This window comes from Cetorhinus maximus, chromosome 31, assembly GCF_964194155.1.
Source record: "Cetorhinus maximus chromosome 31, sCetMax3.hap1.1, whole genome shotgun sequence".
Classification (NCBI taxonomy): Eukaryota; Metazoa; Chordata; class Chondrichthyes; order Lamniformes; family Cetorhinidae; genus Cetorhinus; species Cetorhinus maximus.
This window is the reverse complement of record NC_135909.1, coordinates 14,895,749-14,920,337: the sequence shown is the minus strand read 5'-3', so window position 1 is coordinate 14,920,337 and position 24,589 is coordinate 14,895,749. Positions and strand designations below refer to the sequence as shown.

Genomic DNA, 24,589 nt, shown 5'->3' with positions numbered 1-24,589 from the left:
GTCACTGTTTAGAAATAAGGGGACTCTCATTTCAGACAGAGTTAAGAATTTCTTTTCTAGCCGAGGGTCGAGCGTCTTTGGAGCTTTCTTCCTCAAAAGCTGGTGGAAGCAGAGACTTTGAATATTTTTAAGACAGAGTTAGATAGATTCTTGATTAACAAGGAGGGGTGAAAGGTTATTGGGGGGAGGCAGGAATGTGAGGTTGAGGTTACAGTCAGATCAGGCAGGGTCTTGCTGAATGGCGGAGCAGGCTCGAGGGGCTGAGTGGCCTACTCCTGCTGCTAATTGGTTTGTTTGTATGTTCTCATTTAGTGCGTCAGCCATGCCCTCTCCCCGCACAGGATCTCCAAATCAGCCCCCCTTTCAGTGACTGCCCTTATGCTGGTAAAAAATATTCTGTGTTTTCGGTTGTTACCTGCAAATCTTTTCTCATACACTCTCTCTTCTGATCTAATTTCCTTTTTACCATCTGTCCTCTGCACTTTCTGTGGTCTGCTTGGTTCGCTAATGTATTATGAATCTGACTGTTATCATCAGTCTTATTTGGAGTTCCCACAGAGCACAGGATGTGTAGGCAACAGCTCTCAGCTGTCCCAACATTTCACTGAAATGAGTTGTCTATTTAATTAAAGTTCTCGTTATTTAGAGAGTTCCACTCCTTCCCTCTTGTACTTTTGCTGCAGTATCTCGGTTAAAATTACACAGCAGCTCCTTCCTCCTCTGCACTTAACCCTCACTTGCAAAAAATTGAAATTTTTAAGTCTTCACTCTGAAATTTACTCTCTCTGTGTTTGAGCTCACAGGTCACTTGAGTTCTTGTTTGTAATTTAATTGTTCCACGTAATTTACCTGAAAGTAAGATTTGATTTTGAATATGAATTCATTTGCACTGTAATTCCAGTTTATTTCAATTCAATATATCAACAAACTGGAAGTTTGCTCCTAGTTTCTATGTTTTCAAAGGAAAATCTAGAAGTGACTTATTTGTTCTGCAATAACGTGCCTCAGTTCAGTAAATCCTGTTCTAAACAGAACGCTTTATCCAGACAATACATCTACTTGATGAGCTGATGGTGCACGGAGCACTCAGCTTTTACAGAAGTAAAGTATTCTTCCCTCATGCCTGTTCTGCCATTTAATGAACACATGACTGGTCTGTATTTTAGCTCCGTCTATCCCTCTTTGTTTTGTAATTCTTAAAGTTCTTACCAAACAAAAGCCATCAGTTTCAGTTTGGAAATTTTTGATTGACTCCCAGCTTTAACGCTTGATTGAGGGAGATAATTCATTATTTCCACCACCCTTTGTGTGAAGGAGTGCTTCGTGAAATTACCCCCGAAAGGCTTCGTTTTAATTTGAAGGTTATGTCCCCTTCTCCTGGTCTTCCCCCGCCAGAGGTAATAGTTCCTCCCGATCTACCCTGTCAAATCATTTAATCATCATATATATCTCAGTTAGGTCGCCCCTTAATCTTCGATATTCAAGGCTCTACGAGACTAGTCTTTGAAATCCATCATCATTTGAGGCTGGTATCACTCTTGTGAAATTCTGCTGCTCCCACTCGGAGGCCAATCTCTCTTTCCTGAAGTGTGTTGTCCGGAACTGAACACAGTGATCTAAATGGGATCTAAACAGAGTTTTATAAAGCTGCAGCATGAGCTCCAATCCTTTGTATTCTACTAGCATTATTACAGTATTTTTACCTTCCTGTCCACTAGCTTTTAATGATGTCTGTATATAGCTTCATGCTCCTCCACCTTTTCCCACATCTCACCACAAAAACAAACAGTCCGCTCTATCCTTCATAGGATTAATTAGACAGCCCATCACTTTAAAGTTCATTTGATCAAACTTGCTCACTCACTGAACTCATCAAGCAAATTTCAACTTAAATGTGTTCCCCAAGGATAATGTTATGTTTCTGCTCCATCGTCATTAACTTTTTCCGTTGCCTCCTTTCATGAATCCTGTCTGATAATCATTCCAGTATAATTTGGGTGAAGAACTGTAATTGTCAGTCTCAGTTTTGATGAAGTCTGAACAAATCCGTGATCTCCAGTGAGATATTGACAAGCAACGGATTTCAGTTCTATTTTATTCAAAATGTAACAAAACAGGAAGCAACAATTAATTAATAATATCCACAAACTAGCAGCAAGGATTGGATTGGAACCTATGTATGCAGAACACAATAGATTAGCAATCCAGCACCTTAAACTCTCAGTCACCTGGTCACCTGTCTGAGTTTTAGAACACAGTCTCACACCCTTTTTCCATCCATGAAAAGTTGGCAGGAAGGTTCTGAATGAGCAGACTGGTGCACAATGTTGGAAATGCAGCTTCTGTAAGTGAAAGGAATTTCTATCACATCAGGTCAGGGACTGTATGGAATGGACCAATGTGAGACATTTCCTCACAAATTAAATTATGACAATAGCAAAATCTTACAGAGTGTATGTACTCTTCATTGGTTGTCAAACATTCTGTTAATTGCTAAACCGAATTGTACGAGAAAGAAAATAGTTGGGATGATTTTAAATACCTATATTAAATCTCCCCTTAACGTTCCCTGTGATAAGAAGAACACTGGCAGTTATTTTCCCCAGTCCATCCACATACGGGATCCCTCACTGCTCACACCATTCCAGTAAATCTCCACTGTACGCTCTCCAAGGTCTTGCTGTTCTTCCCAAAACTTTTCCCTAGCCCTCACCAGGATCTTATAATCATCATTATAATGGGATATGCCTCCAATTCTTTAAATCCCATCTACCCACATGATACTTGTTAAATAAGATATGATGCATTATAGATGAGGATAGGCTTCCATCAATGTTAATTTCCTTAAAGGCGTCGAAAAATGGATTTTCAATCTCTATTAAAAGAATCTTTGAGAAATTCGGCAATCAGCCATGAAAACCCCGCTTCCTTCATTCCACTTATTGTTATTTTTATTTCTGCTAATCCTACTTCTTTATCACAAAGGTTTCCCTCTTCTCCTTTAAATCCTCTTTAACAGAAGTGCTCATTTTCTCCATCCACACTTTACAACTGCCTTCTTTTATATTTAACTCTTGTTTAAAAAGAGGTACTGGACGGACTGGCTGAACTTTATGTTGGTAAGTCGCAAGGACTTCATGGGATGCAGCTGACGATGCTGAGAGATGTAATAGTGGAAATTGTGAAGTTCCTGGCCAGAACCTTCAGAATTCTATTTGTTTTTGTAATGGACAGCAACAAACCACTTATTTATCCCAGGACACAATATTGAGTTAATGTGAATCGGTGCTGAGCAGGTTCTAACGTCCCGCGTCTCCAATTCTTTTTTACTTCAGTGACCGGTCCTTGATGTAAGCTTTTTGCTTCACAACTCTTGTTTATTCCGGAAAACAAAGATGAATAGAATTTAATCAGTGCAGAGCAGATTCCAACGCCCTACATCTCAGTTTTGATTTAAGTTTTTTCCTCTAAAAATGAGACCCCACCTCCCGGGATCACAGCAGCAATACTTCCAGGATCTGATTTACAACCTTGAAATTCAGTGAAAGGCTTTCACCCTCCCCTCGGGATCTGAAAGCCGCTCTACCCCCAACATTCCGCTTGGATAAGCAGACAAAACAACTTCCTTCCCAGCAGTCCCCCAGCATAGACTGGATAATGTCCCAAGCTCGTATCCCGCTAATCTCACATTGTTCCACCGAGTTATGCTATTCCCCCCAGCTCCGGGAATCTCGGACCAAACCCCGAGACCTTTCATTATCTCCTCAACCAACATTTTCTCCCCTGATTAAGTCCACCCTGAGAAGAGGGGCTCGGCATTCCGAGTTCCTCTGCAGACATCCGGTGGTTGCGAAGGGACCAAAAGAGGCCTAAAACCTGAAAGAAACCCTCTGGCACAGCCCTCTGAACATGTCTCCATTAGACCGTATGTCTCCATTAGACCGTGCAGTCACTCACCTTTCCAGAGCCGCTTCATCCAATTCAGGAACGCGGGGAGTCCGAGACCATCCGGACAGGCAATAGGCGTTGGCGGAGTTCACCCAGGACGTGGACTCTAGTCTATCACAGGCACAAACTCACACACACAGACACACACTGAGGGGCAATTTACCGTAGCCAATCTACCTAACCGGAGAAAATCTACGCGGACACGGGGAGAAAGTGCAAACTCCACTCGGACAGACACCCGACCGAACCCGGATCGCTGAAGCTGTGAGGCAGCAGCGCCTCCGCCCACCGCGCAGAAAATACCTGCTTCATAGACAACAACAGCGCGAAGTATGAGCCATTTCAGTGCCAGCATCCCGTGGAAATAGAGGATTCAACATAAAACAAAATTAAAAATACTGAACAGATCCTCAGGGAGCAGGACTCAAGTCAAAGTGGAAAAACCCAGTGGATTTGTCGTCGAAACTATTCACCATTGGACAATGGCAACTGAAATCATTCCCCACTCCACCCCCCCCCCTCCCCCTCCCCCCTCCTCCCCCCACGTACCCCACCCCCGCTTTCATACAGACCAAAAATGCTCCTGCACTGATTCACTTTTGCTCAAGTTGTTTACAATCAAATGAAGAAAATAAGCTGTTGGAGGGAATTTCCATGATTTATGGAAACACCAACAACCGCCAGTTGTCAATCACTCAGCCCCATCAGACCCACCCACACTGACGGGAGCTTCCTGCATCCAGCACTGGCCCTGTCGCACTCACCAGCTGCTCACCCAGACCCCACTCTCACAAACACTGAACATTTTTACCCAGACCCTTCAAATTATTTTTAACAATGAGAAGAAATGTTCACATTTTATCGCAGTTTGGTTGAATGGAACAAATGTTAAACCTTTCACCGTCACTCGGTAACCACGCTCGACATTCCTTCAATCAGTTGTATAAATTATCGGCTGTAAGGATTTATTTCACTGGTTTAAATAATTTCCATGTGAGGAATGTTCCAGCGTGAGAATGGAGGGGGCCGGGCTGACTGAGCTGTGTCTTCACCGCTTCTGGGCAGTGGGAATGTTCACCCTTCATTCTGCTCCGATTCACTTTCCCAAAGGGAATCTACAGATTTTCCAATCTGGGTCCTGGGGTTTATTCATTGGTTCCTTTCAATCTGTCTCATTTTTCCGAATGACGATGTTTTCCGAACTTCGGGGAAACCCTCCCCCTTACATCCTGCCCCAATCTAGGGTGGAACAGGCCGATAGCGACCCCAAACTGGTCACCTCCACACTGACAGATACAACACGGTCACACTCTGCTTCAGTGAGATGAATGTCGAGAGCGGTTTCTTTGGAAGAAATTGTGGCTGATTGAGGTGCTTAGAAAGTCCTGATTATTTGTAATGAATCCGTTCCAAATCCATTGGAATGTCCGTGGAGTGATACCTAATATCCCTCTTTGTGAAAGGATATTTAAGATAAATGATAATCTCTTTCGGTGAAACGTGTTGAGCAGGTTGTGAGGAGAACTCTTTGAAATGTTCACGTGCTGCCACGTTAACAACATGTAAACAATTGACACTTTTTCACAAATAAATTTAAACCGAATGTCCACCTACATGTAGACTCAGAATGTTCAGCATTTTAAACGGAGTGGAAAATAGGTTCATTGCACATCTTCAGTGAGGTCTCGGAAAGCAGAATTTGCCAACTGCTTGTTACAGCGTTCACACAGTAAACTATTGTTCACTTCTCTTCCTCTTATTTCCGGTGATGAAGTTTGAATCCTATCGCTGACCCAGTGAGTTTTACCTTGCTCTGTTGTCTTGTTCTTCCAAAATCTGGATGTCAGTGTTCTGAACTTCAACTATTAAATAGAATAGCGCCCATCTCTTCCGGTGGAGTCACACGAGGGAGAGTTTCTCAGTGTGAGTGGCCACTTTCCACAAATCTCTTCTTCAGTTGTGTTGAAATGTTAGAAGGAAACCTGCTGTACAAGGGAGGGCAATTTGAGCTAGCAATTTGGAAATACTCATCAGAACCAAGAAATGTTTTGCACTGTTACGAAGTATTTGCTCAAATCAGCTCAAAACTTGTAAATTGAAGCGAGGCTCCGCTAGGACTTGAACCCAGGGTCTCCTGTTTATTAAACAGGCGCTTTAACCAACTCAGGCACAGCGCCCAAGGCCGGTTTAGATGTCTCAATGACAGTTAGTTATATGTCGCAGATCTGGCACGACTTCGGTCCAGAAAACTGGGGTAAAGTATAAAATGAGTGTAGCGCCTTTCATGATGTGGTAAAGAGACACTTCACACAAAGGGTGGTGAAAAATTAGAACTTTCCTCCCAAAAAGCGAACGAAACTTAGAGTCAAATGGCAATTTTAAAAATGAGATGGATCGAGGTTTTTTTTTTGAATCAGCACTGGTATGATTGTCTGTGAAATCCTGCCAGGAAGCTGGAGCTCAGATACAGATGATCCAGGATCCAGCTGAAGGGCGGAACAGGATTTTGACCCAGCGACAGGGAAGGGGTGGCGATATTTTTCTAAGTCAGGGCGGTGTGTGTCTCCACTGAATGGGGAGCTCACCATACTGAAGGGACAATTCCCTCCGCGGCCGCTGCTCTACCGCCAATATCCCCTCCCCTTTTAACCGCACCTTTCTGTGCTAATGCAGGGGATACAACGGCAGCTTTTTATCTCCTCAAAACCCAAACACCGCTTCCAAGTGAAGCAGTGATACACTTGTCCTATTTTTCAGTTTAATGTCGTGTGTTTGCAGGTGATGGTGTTCCCATGCGTCTGCTGCCCTTGTCCTTCTTGCCGGCAGTGGTCGCGGGTTTGGAATGAGCTGTGGAAGGAAAGTTAATGTCAGGAGGGGGATTCGTCACCCACGCTTCCAGAAGAATAGGGCAATATAAACACAGCACTTCAGACCACTCGGCCATCAGAAATCGCAGCTGTGATGTACTGGGACACTAACCCATTGAACTTTGCACAAATGTTTTGAATTCTATTTTCATCTTCATTGCATTTGAAACTCGATGTGATTTTCCTGTTTTCAGCACCTGTCAGGTTCCTGTATCTGAGTCCCATCCTTCCCCAAGCCGCCGGGGGGTGAGGAGCTTCTCATTGCTGCATTGCTCTGTTTGCTCAAATCAACAAAGACCCAATTCCCGCCCGACCTGTTCCTCACACGAAGGTGATGAGAGTGTAAGATCTGAGCGACGTGAAGTGTCCAGTTGGAAAGTTACATCCTGGCGACAGGAATACCTCTCCACAGCTGCTTTCGGACCTGCTGAATATTCCCCGCATTTCCTGTTTCTGATTTTGTGCCTTCATTACAGGAGTTTTTTTTTTCACTGATAACCCAAAACTTGTCTCTCCAGCCATAACTTTTCTATGATCTCCTCAGATACATGTTCTCTCTTCACTTTCCTACACACATGTTTTAAAGTCGGCTGTTTTCACATTCATCATCCTGCGCCATGGATTTCAATCCCTCCCTCCCCGTCGCACCTCTCCCTACCCCACCCCCCGCCACGCAATTCCGCCTCACGCAGTCTAAGCATTTCTTCGGAACTGGCAAAGACGAGGGGAGAATTAAGCCACACTCACTTTCAGTAGCACTGAGTGATAATGAGTTAATCACACAGACACACACACGTACAACCACACACACCCCAGCCCCTACCCGCCACCCGCCAACAAACACACACACACAGACACACACAGCGCCATTGTGAGATTCAGGATGAGGAGATTCAGAAAGTTGCTTACAATACCCAAGACTGACAAATGCAGAATAAATCCGGTCATTTACAGCACCGGAAGCTGACTGTCAGGCAAATCAATTGCACACGTACGGCTCCACTGACAGACTCAACTAATGACCCAAACCTCATAAAGTATCAGAAAATGCAAGATACATACTGAATATGACGAAGATATATTGTGTCAGGGAATGACAGATGCAGAAATCTGATCCTGTCACTGGAAGAGTAATCCAGCGATCCCAGGCTCATGCTCTGAGAGCCATCAGCAGCAGCAGAATTGTATTCGACCATAATTGATACACTCCTGGCCCAGCACATCACCCACCCTGACATTCCCATCAAACGGCGGAATCAACCTGGATACCGAGGCTCTGCCGAATGTCACGACTCACTGGGGATAGTTCGCTGCAATATCAAACCCCACTGCTCCCCGAGCCACGATAAATGTGAAAAAGTTTGATCAAACCACCATATTGCCCCAATTCTACCTAACTGTTTAATTTGGGTTACAGGATATGAGCACCAGGTTTGTAAACTTAATGCGTAAATAATTGTTTTTGATCTAATTGCCTTTAACAAATGGCAAAAGAAAAAAAAATGCCTGCTAACTTCTTACACCATAACTTAAACTCCACCCCTTCTTAAACCCCTATATATACACACACACACATAAGGCACACAAAACAGGCATTATAATGGTGTGGTAAAACAGTTCATTAGCACCAATCTGGAGTACAGGGTTGGAAGGGTTGACTTTGATTGATGTCTTCCAAATTCCTTTCAGATCTTGATGATGACCCGAGGTGGCCTTCCAGCACTTTCAGAATTTAGTTCATTGGATGATAACTTGCCTTTCAATTTCTCTAACAATCGTTTCCCCTTTCCCTTTTCACACGGGTTTCCTCGGAGAGAGAGCTGGTTATAGAGTTATGAGGAAAGAGATTTTAGATGTTTTCTCTTTGCAGGCCAAGAGCTTTCTGCTGTACCGCTCTTCACACAAAACCTTGGTCACCTGGTCGTGAGCCAATGAAAATGACAGCTCCCTTGGTCCAGAAATTCTTCCTAGCACCATCCTGTCTTTCATGACACACTCTGTTCCAGGATTGCAGCATTGTATATATCTCTCATTATGTTCCAATGAGCATGTCTTTCAACATGCAGCCATTGTAATTCTAATCCACAGCCCAACAGGAAATAAAGAAACAGCCCAACAGAAATGAGAAGATATGTTTCTTACACTGTGATTAAGAAAATACCAGAGACATTTAGCCAACGAATTAATCCCAATTTCCCTAACAGTAATGATGGCCGATAGATACAGAATGACTCCCACTGACTGATACAAAATTAATCCCACCCTCACTTACAGTACAAGACATTGACCCATAAAGAAGGAATTCTACTCTCAGAAACGGTCCCAGAGTTGGGGATACAGAATGAAACCTATACTCACAAACACTGCCTGTGACCGACAGATACAGAACAAAGCTCATTGAGGTACAGAAGCAGAGTTTTATGGATGCGACATGAATCCCATAATCAAATTTACTCACAGCGATTAACAGATGCAGTCGAGACTTGATGACATTAATCCCATTGTCGTTTAACCAGATTTGTACACAAGAACTGGAACATTTTTTTTTGCACGAGATGTCGGCGTCGCTGGCGAGGCCAGCAGGTGTGCCCTGTCCACAAAAAAAGCAGAATAAATCCAACTCGGCCAATTAGTCTACTCCTGATCAAAAAAAATGTGATGGTTGGGGACTTTGACAGCGCCATCAAGCAACAGTTACTCAGCAATAACCTGTTCATTGATGCTTGGTTTGAGATACACCAGGGCCATTCAGCTCCTGACTGCACTGCAGCCTTGGCCCAAACATGGACACAAGAACTGAGCTCAACGGGTGAGGTAACAGCGACTGCCCTTGATATCAAGGAGGCATTTGAATTGAAGACTTACCTTTTTAAAGCTGTTGTCACAACCACAAGGGGTCTCAATACGCGTTACAATGAAGGAAACACTTTTCAAGTCTAATCAATGGTCTAATGTTGGAAATTGCTGAACTTTGGAACAATTATACATTGTTGGAAATCCGAAAGGAACACGCGCAAACCGAAGGGGTTCTGCGGCGCAATGGAAAGCGGGTTGAACTTCTTGGCAGTGATAATTAAGGTTTTCAAAGGTTGTGGTCTAGAGTCCCACTGGAGTCAGACTTTCGATCAGGTTACAAGCAAAACAATGAGTCCATCATTCGTGTGAGTAGAAATAAAACACTGCGGATGCTGGCAATCAGAAAGACAAACAGTAAGTGCTGGAAAAAGTCAGCAGGTCTCGCAGCGTCTGTGGAGGGAGAATAGGGTTAATGTTTCGATTCCGATATCACTGCCCTTTGGCACTTTGCAATAGTGGACACGAAGCGTTAACTCTGTTTCATTCTCCACAGGTGCCGCCAGACCGGCAGAATTTTTGACATTTTCTGTTTTTCTCACTCTTTCATTCAAGGCTTTCAGTGAAGGGGAGCTGTTTCACCGACATCTCCAGTTATACACCGGCTCTTGTCCGCCCCCACTTTCTATCTCAACCACTGGCCAGAAGAAACTCACCTTCTCATGGCAACTTTTCATGAAACTAGAAAACACCAGGCCAGGCCAGAATCAGCCTGTTCATTCTTCAAACAGTTTCCAAAGTTGACATATGCAGACAGCGGGAACAGTGGCACGCAGCACAACACGATCTTTCCAAAACTGCTCAGTCATCTCACCGTGCTGTTTCTGGCAGAGAGCGTGGATACAAAATTGTCAATGAACAGTTGTTTTCCAGCCTTCAGCGGAGCGGACAGTAATGTCCCCAGGAGTCAGTGTTAGAGCCACTTCTCTTCTGGATAAACTTTAATAGCCTACACTTGTGTTTATTGCGTACAATTACAAAGTCCAAAATCACACTAAACTCAGATGTGAACTAAACAATGTGAACGATAGCAACAGATTTCAGGAGGACATTAAAAAAACACTGGCGAAATGGTGGAGTCCAGGACTAAAGGACATAAATTTCAGACAGAGACAGGCCATTCAGGGAAGGCGTTAATAATTATTTCTTCGCGCAAAGATTGAGATGTGAAGCAATCTTCCCTCGTAAGCAGTAAATGCTGCCTTAATTAATAATTCAATAACTGCGAGTGATAGATTATTGCTAGGCAACCGCCTAACAGGATTGGAAATCACGGCATCTGGATGGAGCTAAGATACAGACCAACCATTGTGTAAATGAGTGTGGAAACAGCCTGAAGGGACAGAATGGCCCCCTCCTGTACCTTCAAAATACCCAAACCCTGGGTTTAGACAGTCGCTTCAGGACCTCTCTCCATAGATCCCGCCACTCTGAGCTCGAACGCTCTCTTGAGAATTTCTCCCTATTGATCCCATCATTCCAGTCTCGGGCACTCTCGACAGGCTCACACCTCACAAATTATCACTGACACGATCGGATTTTCCAGCCTTTATTCCTGATTTTTTCAGCTTTACAACATTTTAAAGCTGCTGCGTTATAATTAGGGTGAAATTTACTCGTTTATAAATTGAACAATACTTAACTTGTGCGTAACACAGCGATCCAGGCGGAGATCGGAAGTCTAACTTAGAGTGAGTGAAGAGTTTCTGAGGAATCTGTACAGCTCAAGAAAAAGGGCAGAAATAGCAGGTATGGACCCGACACAGGGCTGACAGGAAGGAGATGGAGGTTGAGTTCATAGTTCCATGCTAGAATCTGGGAAATCTGGAAAATCAGCGGCGATTCTTACAATATCCCTGCAACCTATTCTTTAAAAAGCCGAGGTTGTGGGCCGCCAGATCCAGGGAGTTCATCAAATTTTAAACCATTTTTTTCCCAGAAGCACAACATCCTATCTTCAAATTTCCGTCTGCACTCTCTGAAAAGGAAATTACATTTGCTTGGCGAAATATGGAAAGTGTTTTCTGTCGATGGCTGATTTTCCTTAAGAATAACGGGAAAGAGGGATCGGAATCCATTCAGCCTTCTGTTACCTTTTCTGATCGAGAGGGAAGGAGAGAGCGAGATTTAAGGGAGGGATAGTCACAGAAACAGACAGATGAACAGAGGGAGAGCGATGGAACTGCGCTTTTGACGAACACATGACGTTCCAATACGTTTGACCAGCAATGAAGTCGTTTTGAAACGTTGTTAATATTCTAATTTCAGAAATGCTGAAATTTGCAGCTCTCAGCTCGTCCTACATTGTCAGAAATCCTCATGAGGCAAAGAGAAATGCTGCCACATGTGAGACTCTGCAGTGCAATGGATCGTGTGTTTATTGCTTAAAACAAGGACAAAAAGGACATTCAAAAGTTGTGAGTGCGAGTCCCCTCGAAGTTAGTTTTTAATTGATGTGTGAGCAGCTCCTTGTAGGATAATCTACATCATCGCAGTGGGAGGCATTCAAAAATGAAATGATAAGAGTGTAGCCCAACATGTTCCCGTAAAGGTGAAGGGTGGGACCATCAAGTCCGGAGAACCCTGGGTGTCAAGAAAATTACTGGATTGTAAAAGGAGAATAAGTGGAAGCTTAGGGTAGACACCGAGGGCTCAAAATAGCGGAAGCCTCCGGGGAGTATAGAAAGTGCAGGGAATTACTTTAAAAAGAAATTAGGGGAGCGAAGAGCGGGCATGAAAATACGCTGGCAGGTAAAATAAACGAAAATTCGAAGGCGCTTATAAGGATATTAGGGGCAAGGCGATAACTAGGGAAAGATAGGGCCAATAGGTACCAATGTGACAGCCTGTGTGAGGAACCAGAAGACGTCGGTGAGGTTTTATTTGAACACTTTGCATCTGTATTCACTATAGAGAAGGACGGTGTAGGCATAGAAATCAGGGAAGAGGACTGTGATACACTTAAACAAATTAGCATTGAGAGGGAAGAGGTATTAGCGGTTTTAGCAGGCGTAATAGTGGATAAATCGTCAGGCCCAGATGAGATGCATCCCAGGCTGCTGTTGGAGGCAAGGGAGGAGATTTCTGGGGCGCTGATATTAATTTTCAAATCCTCTCTGGCCACAGGAGCAGTGCCAGAGGACTGGAGAACATCATTATTCAAGAAGAGTGGTAGGGATAAACCAGGGGACTATAGGCCAGTGAGTCTAACATCAGCGGTAGGGAAACTTCTGGAAAAAATCTGAGCGAAGAGTTAATCTCCACTTGGAGGGGCAAGGATTAATGAAGGATATTCAGCAAGGCTTTGCCAGGGGGATATTATGCCTAACAAATTTGATTGATTTTTTGGAGGAGGTGACAAGGTGTATAGGCGAGGGTAATGCAAATGACATAGTCGACATGGACTTCCATAAGGTGTTTGACAATGTCTCACATGCGAGACTGGTCAAGATGGTAAGAGCACATGGGACCAGAGAAATTTGGCATATTAGATCCAAAATTGACTTAGTGGCAGGAGGCAGAGCGTGATGGTCAAAGGTTGTTTTTGTGACAGGAAGCCTGTGTCCAGTGGCATACTGCAGTGCTCAGTGCTGGTCGCTTGCTATTTGTAGTGTACATTAATGATCTAGACATGGATGTAGGAGGTATGCTCAGTAAGTTCACAAATGACAAGCAAATTGGTGATGTGGTAAACAGTGCGGAGCGAAGCTTTAGACCACAGGATAACACAGGCAGACTGGCCAGATGGGCAGAACAATGGTAAGTGGAATTTAATCCTAAAAAGTGTGATGTGAAGTATTTTTTGAGCATTAACAAGGTAAGGGATCACACGATGAATGGCAGGTCCTTAGGAAGCACAAAGGATCAGAGGGACCTTGTTGTGCATTTCCAATGATCTTTGAAGGCAGTAGGACAGGTCGATGAGGTGGTTTAGAAGGCAGATGGGATGCTTGCATTCATTAGTCGAGGCTTTGACTATCCGAGCAGCGAGGTTATGTTGGAACTGTATAAAATGTTAGTTAAGCCACAGCTGGAGTACTGTGTGCAGTTATGCTCGCCATAATATAGGAAGGATGTGATTGCACTAGAAGGGGTGCAGAGGAGTCTCACCTATGTTGCCTAGGCTGGAGCCTTTCAGCTATGAAGAGAGACTGGATCGGATAGGGTTGTTTTCCTGAGAGCAGAGGAGGCTGAGGGGGCGACCTGTTGGGGTGCTCAAAGTTATGAGGGACATAGGTAGTCTAGTTAGGAGGAAGTTCTTTCCTTTTTTGAGAGGTCAATACCAGGGGGCATAGGTTTAAGGTAAGGGAAAAGTGGTACAGAGGGGATTTGAGGATTTTTGTTTCATCCAGAGTGTGGAGAGCATTTGGAGCTCACTGCCTAAAATGGTGGTAGAGACGGGAACCCTCACGACATTTGGGAAGCACCTAGATGAACACTTGAAACGACGTAGCATACAGGACAAAAGCAAAATACTGTGGATGCTGGAAATCCGAATGAAAACAAAAAATACCTGGAAAAACTCAGCATGTCTGACAGCATCAGTGCAGAGGAATACAGCTGTCGTTCGAATGACTCTTCATCAGAAATAAGGAAATAGAGAAATGAGGTGAAAGATAAGCTGTTAGAGGGGAGTGGGACAGGTGGAGCTGGATAGGGGGCCAGTGATAGATGGAGGCAGAGAAGAGATTGCCAAAGGTGTCATAGACAAAAGGACAAAGGGGTGTTGACGGTGGTAATATTATCTAAGGAATGTGCTAATGGGGGCATTAAGGGCAGCAAGCAGGCTAGTGGCAGATGGCCCTAGTGGGGGTGGTGGGGTGGGGAGGTATCGAACTGGGCTGAAAGATGGAGATAAAATAATAGATGGAAATAAATTTAAAAATAGGTGGAAAAAGAAAGATATATGTATTTTTTAAATTATAAATTGATGGAAAAAGGGAGATTGGAAAGGGGGTGCGGATGGAGGAAAGTGTTCATGATCTGAAATTGTTGAACTCAATATTAAGCCCGGAAGGCTGTAAAGTGCCTAGTCAGAAGATGAGGTGCTGTTCCTCCAGTTTACGTTGAGTTTCACTGGAACATTGCAGCAGTCGAAAGACGGAAATGTGGGCATGAGAACAGGGTGGCAAGCGACAGGGAGGTCTGGGTCCTGCTTGCAGACAGACCAAAGGTGTTCCGCAAAGTGGTCACCCAGTCAGCGTTTGGTCTTTCGAATGTACAGGAGGCCACATTGAGAACAGAGAATGCAGTAGACTAAAGTGAGGGAAGTGCAAGTGAAGCGCTGTTTCACCTTAAAGAAGTGTTTGGGACCTTGGATGGTGAGGAGGGGGGAAGGAAAGGGGCAGGTGTTGCACCTTCCGCGGTTGCACGGGAAGGTGCCATGGGAGGGGGTTGAGGTGAAGAGGGTGATGGAGGAGTCGACCAGTGTGTCCCGAAGGGAACGTTTCCTGCGGAAAGCCACCAGGGGGTTTGAAGGGAAGATGTGTTTGGTGGTGGCATCATGCTGGAGTTGGTGGAAATGGCGGAGGATGATTCTTTGAATGCGCAGGCTGATGGGGTGATAAGTGAGGACAAGGGGGACCCTATCATGGTTCTAGTAGGGAGAGGAATGTGCGAGGGCGGATGCGCGGGAGATGAGTCGGACAGGGTTGAGGGCCCTGTCAACCACCGTGGGTGGAAAACCTCAGTTAAGAAAGAAGGAAGACATGTCAGAGGAACTGTTTTGGAAAGTGGCATCATCAGAACAGATGTGATGGAGGCGAAGGAACTGAGAGAGAATGGGATGGAGTCCTTACAGGAAACGGGGCGTGAGGAGTTGTATTCGAGGTAGCTGTGGGAGTCGGTAGGCTTGTAATGAATATAGGTGGACAGTCTATCACCAGAAATTGAAACTGAGAGGTCAGGCAAGGGAAGGGAAGTGTCAGTGATGGACCACGTGAAAATGATGGAGGGGTGGAAATTGGAAGCAAAATTAATAAATTTTTCCAGATCCAGACGAGAGCATGAAGCAGCACCGAAGCAGTCATCGATGTACCGGAGAAAGGGCAAGTGCTGGAGAATGGGATTGGAGTAGATAGGGGATTGATGACCGACATGGGCATGATGGGCCGAAGGGCCCCTTTCCCTGCTGTAAAACTCTATAACTCTATGACTGTGGTTTAAATGAGAAACTGGTTCGTTAATGCCTGTTGGCGATGGTGACTCAAGTCCCTGTTCGCTTTCCCTCCGAACCACTGAGCAGAATCATCAAATTCTCAGGGCAACTCCTCCAATACACATTGAGAATTGCTCGAACGCAGTCGGTTTGCTCAGCCCTCAGGCAGACTCCAACCTGTCCATAAGCAGCCAGTTGGTAATAGTGACATGCAGCATGACACTGCCTCTCAGAACTGCCCTGTCATCTCTCCAGACTGTTTCTGGGAGACACCTTTAAACAATAACATGATGAGGCCGATGTGAACCTACACCACTGGATGTCAGGACCAACACCATCACCACGCGGCTCCCACAGTTGTAATGAGCACCTCCTGTTGCAGTTTTCGGTTAGACAGTGGAGCCTTATCCCGGGTTCCCTGTCAGATTACATGCTGCTTCAGAATGTTTTCCAACTAGACACATGGGGTGAGCGGCAGTGAGAATATTGGAGGGCCGGGGGTAATTTTCTCACTTGTCAGGCTGGAGTTTCGCGTCCGTTTCCAGACAATCCCCTTACTCGTTCTGAGTCTAATTCTGGTCCCTTGATGATTCGCGCATTTCCTTGTTCCACCATTGGAGGCCGTGCCTTCAGCTGTCGGAACCATCAGCTCTTCAATTCTTTCCCTAAACCTCCCAGCCCTCCTTTCTCCTTTAACGATCTCTTTAAAATCTACCTCTTTGATGAAGTGTTTGGCCACCTGGCCTAATACATGGCTCGGTATCAAATGCTGCTTGTTACTTCTCCTGTAAAGCTCTTTGGTCGGGTTTACGATTGCACGGTGTTGAAATAGCCTGAATGTGGATAAACACATATTCTGCTTCAATCTTAAAGTGTCCCCTGCATTTTCCTGATGTCGCCTATGTCGACAAAACAGTGATGAGTTGCACAAAACGATGAATGATTTTGATAGACTAAATAAGGAGAACGTTTTTTTTTAATCCAGTCACAGAAGGATCAGTAACTACAGGACCCAGTTTTAAGGTAAATAGCCACTTGGTGGCACAGAACTTGAGCGTTTCTGTTATAAAAAAGAGACATGCTGTCGAAGTTTTTCATCCTGCACTTATCAGCACAGACACACGAACGCCAAATTTCAAAGGGAACAACATTGAAAACTACGTGATAAACAGGGTGCTGATTGGTTGGTATGTGGAATCTGAATGGCTAAGGCGTTGCCATGGACAATGCACCAAGAAACGGTTAAACCAAAGCTCTTATTTTAATTTAAAAAAAAGGCAAGTCACCTCTGATTGGTCAAACATATCAACATGTGAGCTTACGAAATAGGAGCAGGTGTCGGCCATTCAGCCCCTCAAGCCTGCTCCGTCATTCAATAAGATCATGGCTGCTCTGCGTGTGTTTCGATTTTCTCATTCCCATCTACCTCCGATAACCTTTGATTCTCTTACCTAACATGAAAATTTCTACCTTCGCCTTGAACGGTTTCAGTGATTCCTCCTCTACCACTTTCTGAGACAGGGAATTCCAAAGTCACACAACCGTCTTAGAGAAAACAAATTCTCCTAATCTCTGTCCTAAAATGGCAACCCCTAATTTTAAAACAGTGACTCCTCGTTCGGGACTCACCCACAAGAGTAACATCATTTCCACGTCCGCCTTGTCAAGACCATCCAGGATCTTATATTCTTCAACCAAGTCACCCCTCAATCTCCTTATCTCCAGTGGAAACAAGCCCAGTCTGTACAACATTTCCTCATAAGGCAGCCCGCTCATTGCAGTTATTAATCCAGTCAACCTCCTCTGTCCCACCTCCAACCCATTTACCTGCTTCCTTAAATGAGACCAAAACTGCACAAAGTGTTGGAGATATGCTCTCATCAATACCATTTATAACTGAAGCATAACATTGTTACTTTTATGCTCAATTTGTATCGTAACAAAGGGTAGCATTCCACGAGCCTTTTCAATTACTTGCTGTATCTGCACTAACTTTCTGTGAATCGAGAACTAGAACACCTAGATCCTTCAGCACCTCGGAATTCTGCAGGCCTACCCCGTTAAATAATCCTCTACTTTTTTTAAATCTTTAAGCCAAACCGAAAAACTTCATATTTTCGCACATTATACACCATCTGCCAAATGTTTGTCCATTCATTCAAATTATCTGTACCGTCTGCAGCCTTCTTATGTCCTCTTCGCAACAGACTTCGCTACCTATGTTTGTTTCTTCTGCAATTTTAACTACTATGCCTTGCCTACCCTCATCTAAGTCATTGAAATAAAGTGTAAAAAGTTGAGACCCCAGCACAAACCCCTGCGCGACCCCATTCGTCACATCCTGCCAAACAGAAAAAAAATGACCCATTTATGTCTACTCTCTGTTTTCTGCCAGCTGCCAATTTTCTACCCACGCTAATCTGAACAGTGATGTTCGGCTTGAAGTAGACAGAAGCAGAGAACTCAGTTAGCGGATTTCTCAAATAGCACATCGAGGAAAGGGAGCTGGTTACACTGTTCATTTTCAAATGTGAATATGAGCGCGGGATGGAACACGTTAATGTCTGCAAGGAAATGCTTACTTACAGCGACATGTTGGTTGTTAATTCCCTCTGAACGAGATTGCGAAACCACATAAAGGCCCATTTTCTCCTCAGTGAAACTCCTGGAATACAGTGTAAATGCCGTCAAATAAAAACCAAGCTGCGGGGTCACCAGCTCTGTCAGTTCTTTCAGATAATATTACAACAGAATTCATCAGCCTGCAACCTGAAGCCACAATCATGGGGTTACCTGAATTGCTGTTTTGGGATAATTTCAGAGTCAGATTACATAGGCAAACATTTATAAGGCCTGTGTTTATTTTCCCCACATGTGCAGCGTGGATAAATTCTAAGCAATAACGACCCGGATTCTCAAACCTGCTCCCGATTTCAGTAAATCCCACCTTCTAGAGCACAGCTCTTCATTGTTTTCCTTACGCGGCCCACATCTTGGACCAAAAGCCACAAACAATGATGTTTGGCTGGGGGTTGAACCCTTCACTTCTCGCAAACCAATTCAACAAAAATCCCTAACTAAGGATCGCATTCCTAGACCAAAGAGCCAGCGGAGATGACCTGCTTCAATGAATATAGAAGTTGATTGCCATCAAAGTGCTTCAGTCACCCTTTTACATTGTTATAGTGAAAAGACAGCAATTAACAATTCCAGCTCAGCTCCGGCTGTAATACGGGGAGTGAAGCACTTTGCTGCTCCACAATTTTACTCCTGCCCAGATATCCTGATTGTTAATCCGCCCTGAACCGGATTGCTGAAACGCTCACTTTCTGCTCAATGCAAATACTAGAAAATAGCTCAAATATCGAAAAAATAAATCAAATTATGCCATTCTGTGTGTTCGTTCGGGCAAAATTGCAAGTGACTGCATTGGGCATCCTGCCTGCATCCGCAAGGAGGGAGTTGCTGCATTTGGTGCAGTGGGATGAATTCAGAGTCCCATGACACGAGGAGGCTTTGCGTTCATTTTCTTCCCGTCCGCTGAAGTGAAGTATTCTCAGCGATAAACTTCCAGGGTGTTTCAATGTCGATCTGATTTCCGCAATTAGAATTTGAAAAAAAAGCAGGGCTCGTCCGGGATTTGAACCCGGGACCTCTCGCAAGTTCACACAATGAAGATCCCTAAGCGAGAATCATACCCCTAGACCAACGAGCCAGCCGGGAACATGCACCCGGTGCAACTAAGGAATCGTTTCAATGACACCTAGAGTCGACCAAACTTCTTGGACATCTTGATTGGGAAATCAGACATTTTGGCAATTACTCCGCATCTCAGGCAGTAATCGATTACCTTTGATCAACACTGGAAAAAGTTACTGTTGTCATTAGTTTTAATCCAGTGAAACGCAGGAAAAAAGCAAAAGCGGTAGCCTATGGTGTATTGGAAATCAGTAAAGATAAAAGGAGAATAAAGTTTGTGCAGTTTGGCCAGAGAGAGGGAAACATAAACTCTTAGATTTACAACAGCGCAGAATGAGGCCCGTCCTGTCCGTGAAAACGGATCCGACTGTGCAGCCAGATGTGCAATGTTGGAAATGTGGTTTCTGTTTTTCACCTTCACCAGAACAGACAGTAAGATGTAACATTGATCATCATACAAACCGCGAGAGATTAAATCACAATAAAACACAGAGAGCGATAAATAACCTGAAACAACAAATCTATTGGATTGAAATGTTGAATTTCGATTGAAAAATCGGAAACAGCCAATTGAATTGGATCTTCGTCGTTTTATAGATCCGGAAGAGAAAAGAGAAACTGATGAAAAATGAAAAAAATAGAACGATAAGAAATGAAAACTAAAACTGCTGCCTTATTATCTGTTTCTTCACTCACCCTTCAATACTGGATAAAACAGAACTGAAATAACTGGGTCAATTTAACCAAACGGATCCCGACCTGAAACGTTCACTCTGTTTGTCCCGCCACAAACGCTCCCAGTTCTGCCGCGTATTTCCAGCTTTTTCTGAGTTTTCTTCAGATTTGCAGCACCTTCATTATTTCGCTTTTGGAATGTATGAGAAACCTCGGTGAACACTCGCCCTTCCCCCTTGCGTCGTGCCCCACTCTCATTTTAAGTGGCCAAAAGGGACCCTAACACCGTCACCTCCACGCTGACAGATACAAGGTGGTCACGCACTGGTTCAGTGAGATTAATGCCGAGAGCGGTTTCCAGGTCCAATGCAATCGCAAAAAGAATCGTTGATGGAAGTTGTGGGGGATTGCGGCAACTTTGAATTGTGAATTTGTGCAGCGAATTACTTTCTGAGAAGGGACAATTTCAAACAGCCATTCTGAAAACCTTTCTGAAAAGAAAATGATTCGGCCCTCTTTTGCTCAACTTCACAAGTTAACCCAAATGTTAGTTTCTTCGACAGGGATTTAACCACAGCATGTTTGTTAGGAGGATATTTTAACTAAACTCTCATGGAATCAGAGCAGAGGAGCTTGATGACTTGATCTGAGGGGCCTTGGGGTGTATTTGATGTGTTTCGCTCTGAATTTTCCGTCTCTGGGTATGTTACGATTCCGTGAGTTTGCTGTTCTGTGTGATTGAGAGTGAGGAAAGCAGGAAGATCTGTGAAGAAGTTTTCCCTTTAAATATTTCACAGCTCCGCCGTCTACTTTTTTTTATTCGTTCATAGGATGTTGACATCGCTGGATAGGCCAGCATTTTTTGCCATCCTGGATTGCCCTTGAGAAGATGGGGGTGTGTTGCCTTCTTAATCCGCTACTGTTATGACGCAGCAGATGGTGTGAGCCAAGCGGATCAAATCCACAAAGGAAACTTGATCACTCGGTCACAACGATTTGGCAATTTGTATTTTATTTCAAGGTGCGTGCCCTGAATTCAGTAGTATTACATCTACCAAGACTCTAAAGGTGTTTTCAAAACTAAATTAAACATTTATTAGCAAAATCAAATATTTCAAGCACATACATAGGTCTACAAATTACTGCTACAATAACTTGTAAATCCGCTAATTAATCTGGCTTCCAGTTATACCCCCGTTAAGGCAGCGTTAAAAAATAGATTTAAACTGATCCAGCCAAGTCAAACACAATACCCTGAACAGTAGAATTCAAAGGGGCTTTTCCCAGCCTCGGTTTCTATGGACAGCACCTTATTGAACAAACACTGGAGGCTTTTCACACTTCTGGTGGATCTTGCAATGCCTTCCCTTACGCAGAACTTCTATCTCCTTTAGACAAGTTTCTCCCTTTTAATGTATATTCCGTTTTTCCCATATGCCTTCGGAACTTTACTTTTCTCATAATATAAATCTTTGCATGGTGCTTATATTATCAGAAACCTCTGGGGAAAAAATAATAACAGTGCTTGGCCTAGCTTCTCTGGCAAGGTGTAACATTCCACCATCTTTTTGAAATTCATGCTACCCTGATTTATCTAAAAATGCAAATTCTCCTCACCTCACATTCTAAAATTTCAGCCATGTTTACGCAGATTTTCTGGCTTCTTGCAAGCCCATCTCGTCCTAAGTCTGCTCCGCGCGGCTTTGACTCTACTCCTCAGTCTTCACTGAACAGGATCTGTTTCAGATTCCTGTCCTCATCCTTCAACTTCCTGAGACCCCTTTTTGTACCAGTCCCTGGTTTGGGACTGTTCCTTTGTTTTGGGACCTGCTCCATGTACCTAGACTGTGTCCAGCTTTTTCTGGCACTTTTTTCAGAATGGAGCTCTCAATCACCTGCGCCCCTTTTCACGCTGTTTTGCTTTTGGACCTTCTTTCACTTCTGCGCAGGCGCAGAGGTAAATTCCAACCTGAAAGAAAGGAAACCAACTAGGCATGTGTGCAAGGCCGTGTCCCGGCCTGAGGCCGAGATAATGCGCAAAATGCGCATGTGCAAGTTTTTTTTTTGCCGACCAGCACATGCGCAGTACTAACAACGTCGCTAAAAGAACAACCTTCTCATGTGCGACCATTTCAGAACCAGCCGCTGCGACCCCCTGGGAACTGTAGTTCTCAACATCCGAGGGCTCGATCACCATTTTGAAAGGTAAATTTTAGCTTGTTCCTTTTTGGGTTCATCACAGAACGCTGAGGAGTGGCGCCTCGTTTCAGTTCCCTCCAGATTAAGTTTTGCTTTCTGAAAAGGGGGTGGAATAATTAACTTTAAGAGGCAACGATTACAGACTGGGTGATAATTTGAAAACCTGTTCAGGCCAATATTATGAAAATTGAAACATAGGAACAGAAGTAAACGTTTCTTCCCTCATGCCTGCCCTGCCTTTTAATGAACTCACGACTGGCCTGTATTTTAGCTCAATCTATCTCTCTCGTTCTAATTTTAATGCTGCGTACCTTTGGCCTGGCTTCCCCCCACCTGACGTCATAGCCTCTACTTACCTACCATGTCAAATTATTGAATCATCATAAACATTTCAGGCAGATTACCCCTTACTCTTCGAATTTCAAGGCATTACAAGACTAGGCTTTGCAATCTGTCCTCACCATTTGAGTCTGAAAACACAGCTGAAAATCTGCTGCACCCACTTCAAGGCCAAGCTGACCTTCATGAGGTTTGTTGTCCAGAATTGAACGCAATGATCTGAATGGGGTCTTAACAGTATCTTACATAACTGTAGAATAAGTTCAATCAGTTGTATTCTATTAGCCTTGTTTTTTTTTCACCTTCCTGTCCAATAGCTTTTAATGTACATGGCTCCCTGTTCTTCCACAGCTGCTACCATCTCACCACAAAAATAACACCCTGCTCTAAGTTTCATATGTTTATTTAAAAGGGCCCTAACTTTAAACTTATTTTGCTAAAACTTGCTCACTCACTTAACTTATCAAGTAAATTCTAAATTAAATGTGTTCCCCAAGGATAATGTTGTGTTTCAGCTCCATTACCATTAACTTTTTCTGTTGCTCTTTCAGCTGGTGTAAATCCAGAGAATGGAATGGAGGGAGGAAAATATCTTGCTGTCTTTCATGAATCCTATTTTATCATCATTCCAGTAAAATTTGGGTGAAAAACTGAAACTCTCAATCTTAGTGTTTTTATGGCCTGAACAGACCCGGAATCTCCATTGAGATATTAGCAAGGATAGGATTCCAGGCCTATTTGATTCAAAATGTTGGCAAACAGGAAGAAGCAATTAATTGATAATATCTACAAACTAGCAACAAGGATCCAAATCAGAATGGATCATTGGTCCATCACCTTGACCTCTCTGTCACCTCGTCACCTGTCTGAGTTTCAGAACACAGTCTCATACACTTTTTCCATCCAGGAACGTTGACAAGAAGGTTCTGAATAGGCAGGCAGGTGTGCAATGTTGGACATTCAGCTTCTGTGAGCAAAATAACCTTCCATCACTTCAGGTCAAGGATTGTTTTTAATTTACAAACGTGAAACTTTTCCTGACAAATTTATTTCGGACAAAAGCAAAACCCTGCAGATTATGTTGAATGTGTTCATTGGTTACCTAATATTCAGTCAATGGGAAAAATATGTAATAATGTGTATAAGAAAATCATATGCCTGGGATGAATTTAAATACCTGCACTGAATGTCCCCTTAACATTCTCTGTTGTAAGAAGAAAATCCCTAGTTGTTGTTTCTTTGTCCAGCCACATACAGAATCCCTCACCGCTGATACCATTCCAGTACATCCCCACTGTACGCTCTCCAAGGCCTTGCCGTCTTTGCTAAAACTTGTCCCTAGCCCTCACCAGGATTTTATAATCCACATTATAATCTGATTCTTTGAATCACGTCGTTCTGCATTATTTTGATAAACTAAGATTTCAATACATTTTCGATCACGATTGAGCTTTTTCAATGTTAATTTCCTAAAAGATGTAGAAGAAATAGACTTAAAATCTCTCGAAATAAACCTTCATGAAAATCTGCAATCAACTCATGGACAACCCGCCTCCTTCATTCCACTTATTGCTATTTTTTTTTCCGCTAACTCTACTTCTTTACCACAAAGGCCTCTTAAAACCCTCTTCAAGAAAGGTTCTCACTTTTTTCCATCGACAATTTGCAAATGTTTTTGTTGTTCCCATAAATCTTGTGAAAGAAGAGGCCCGAGCAGGATTGGCTGCAATGAATGTTAATAAGTCACGAGGTCCAGATGTGATGCAGCTGACGATGCTGTCGGATGCAACAGCGGAAACCCTGAAGGTACTGGCCAGAATCTTCCGAATACTGTTTGTTATTTTTAATGGAC

General features: G+C 43.7%; 2 non-coding genes across 2 annotated transcripts; both read right to left on the bottom strand.

Moving 5' to 3' along the window:
- Positions 1-6,051: 6,051 nt before the first annotated feature.
- On the bottom strand, positions 6,052-6,125 carry trnai-aau (transfer RNA isoleucine (anticodon AAU)). Its single transcript has one exon. It is a non-coding gene; the product is annotated as a tRNA-Ile (tRNA).
- Positions 6,126-19,450: 13,325 nt separating this feature from the next.
- On the bottom strand, positions 19,451-19,540 carry trnap-agg (transfer RNA proline (anticodon AGG)). The gene is given in 2 exon segments: positions 19,451-19,486; positions 19,505-19,540. It is a non-coding gene; the product is annotated as a tRNA-Pro (tRNA).
- Positions 19,541-24,589: the final 5,049 nt, after the last annotated feature.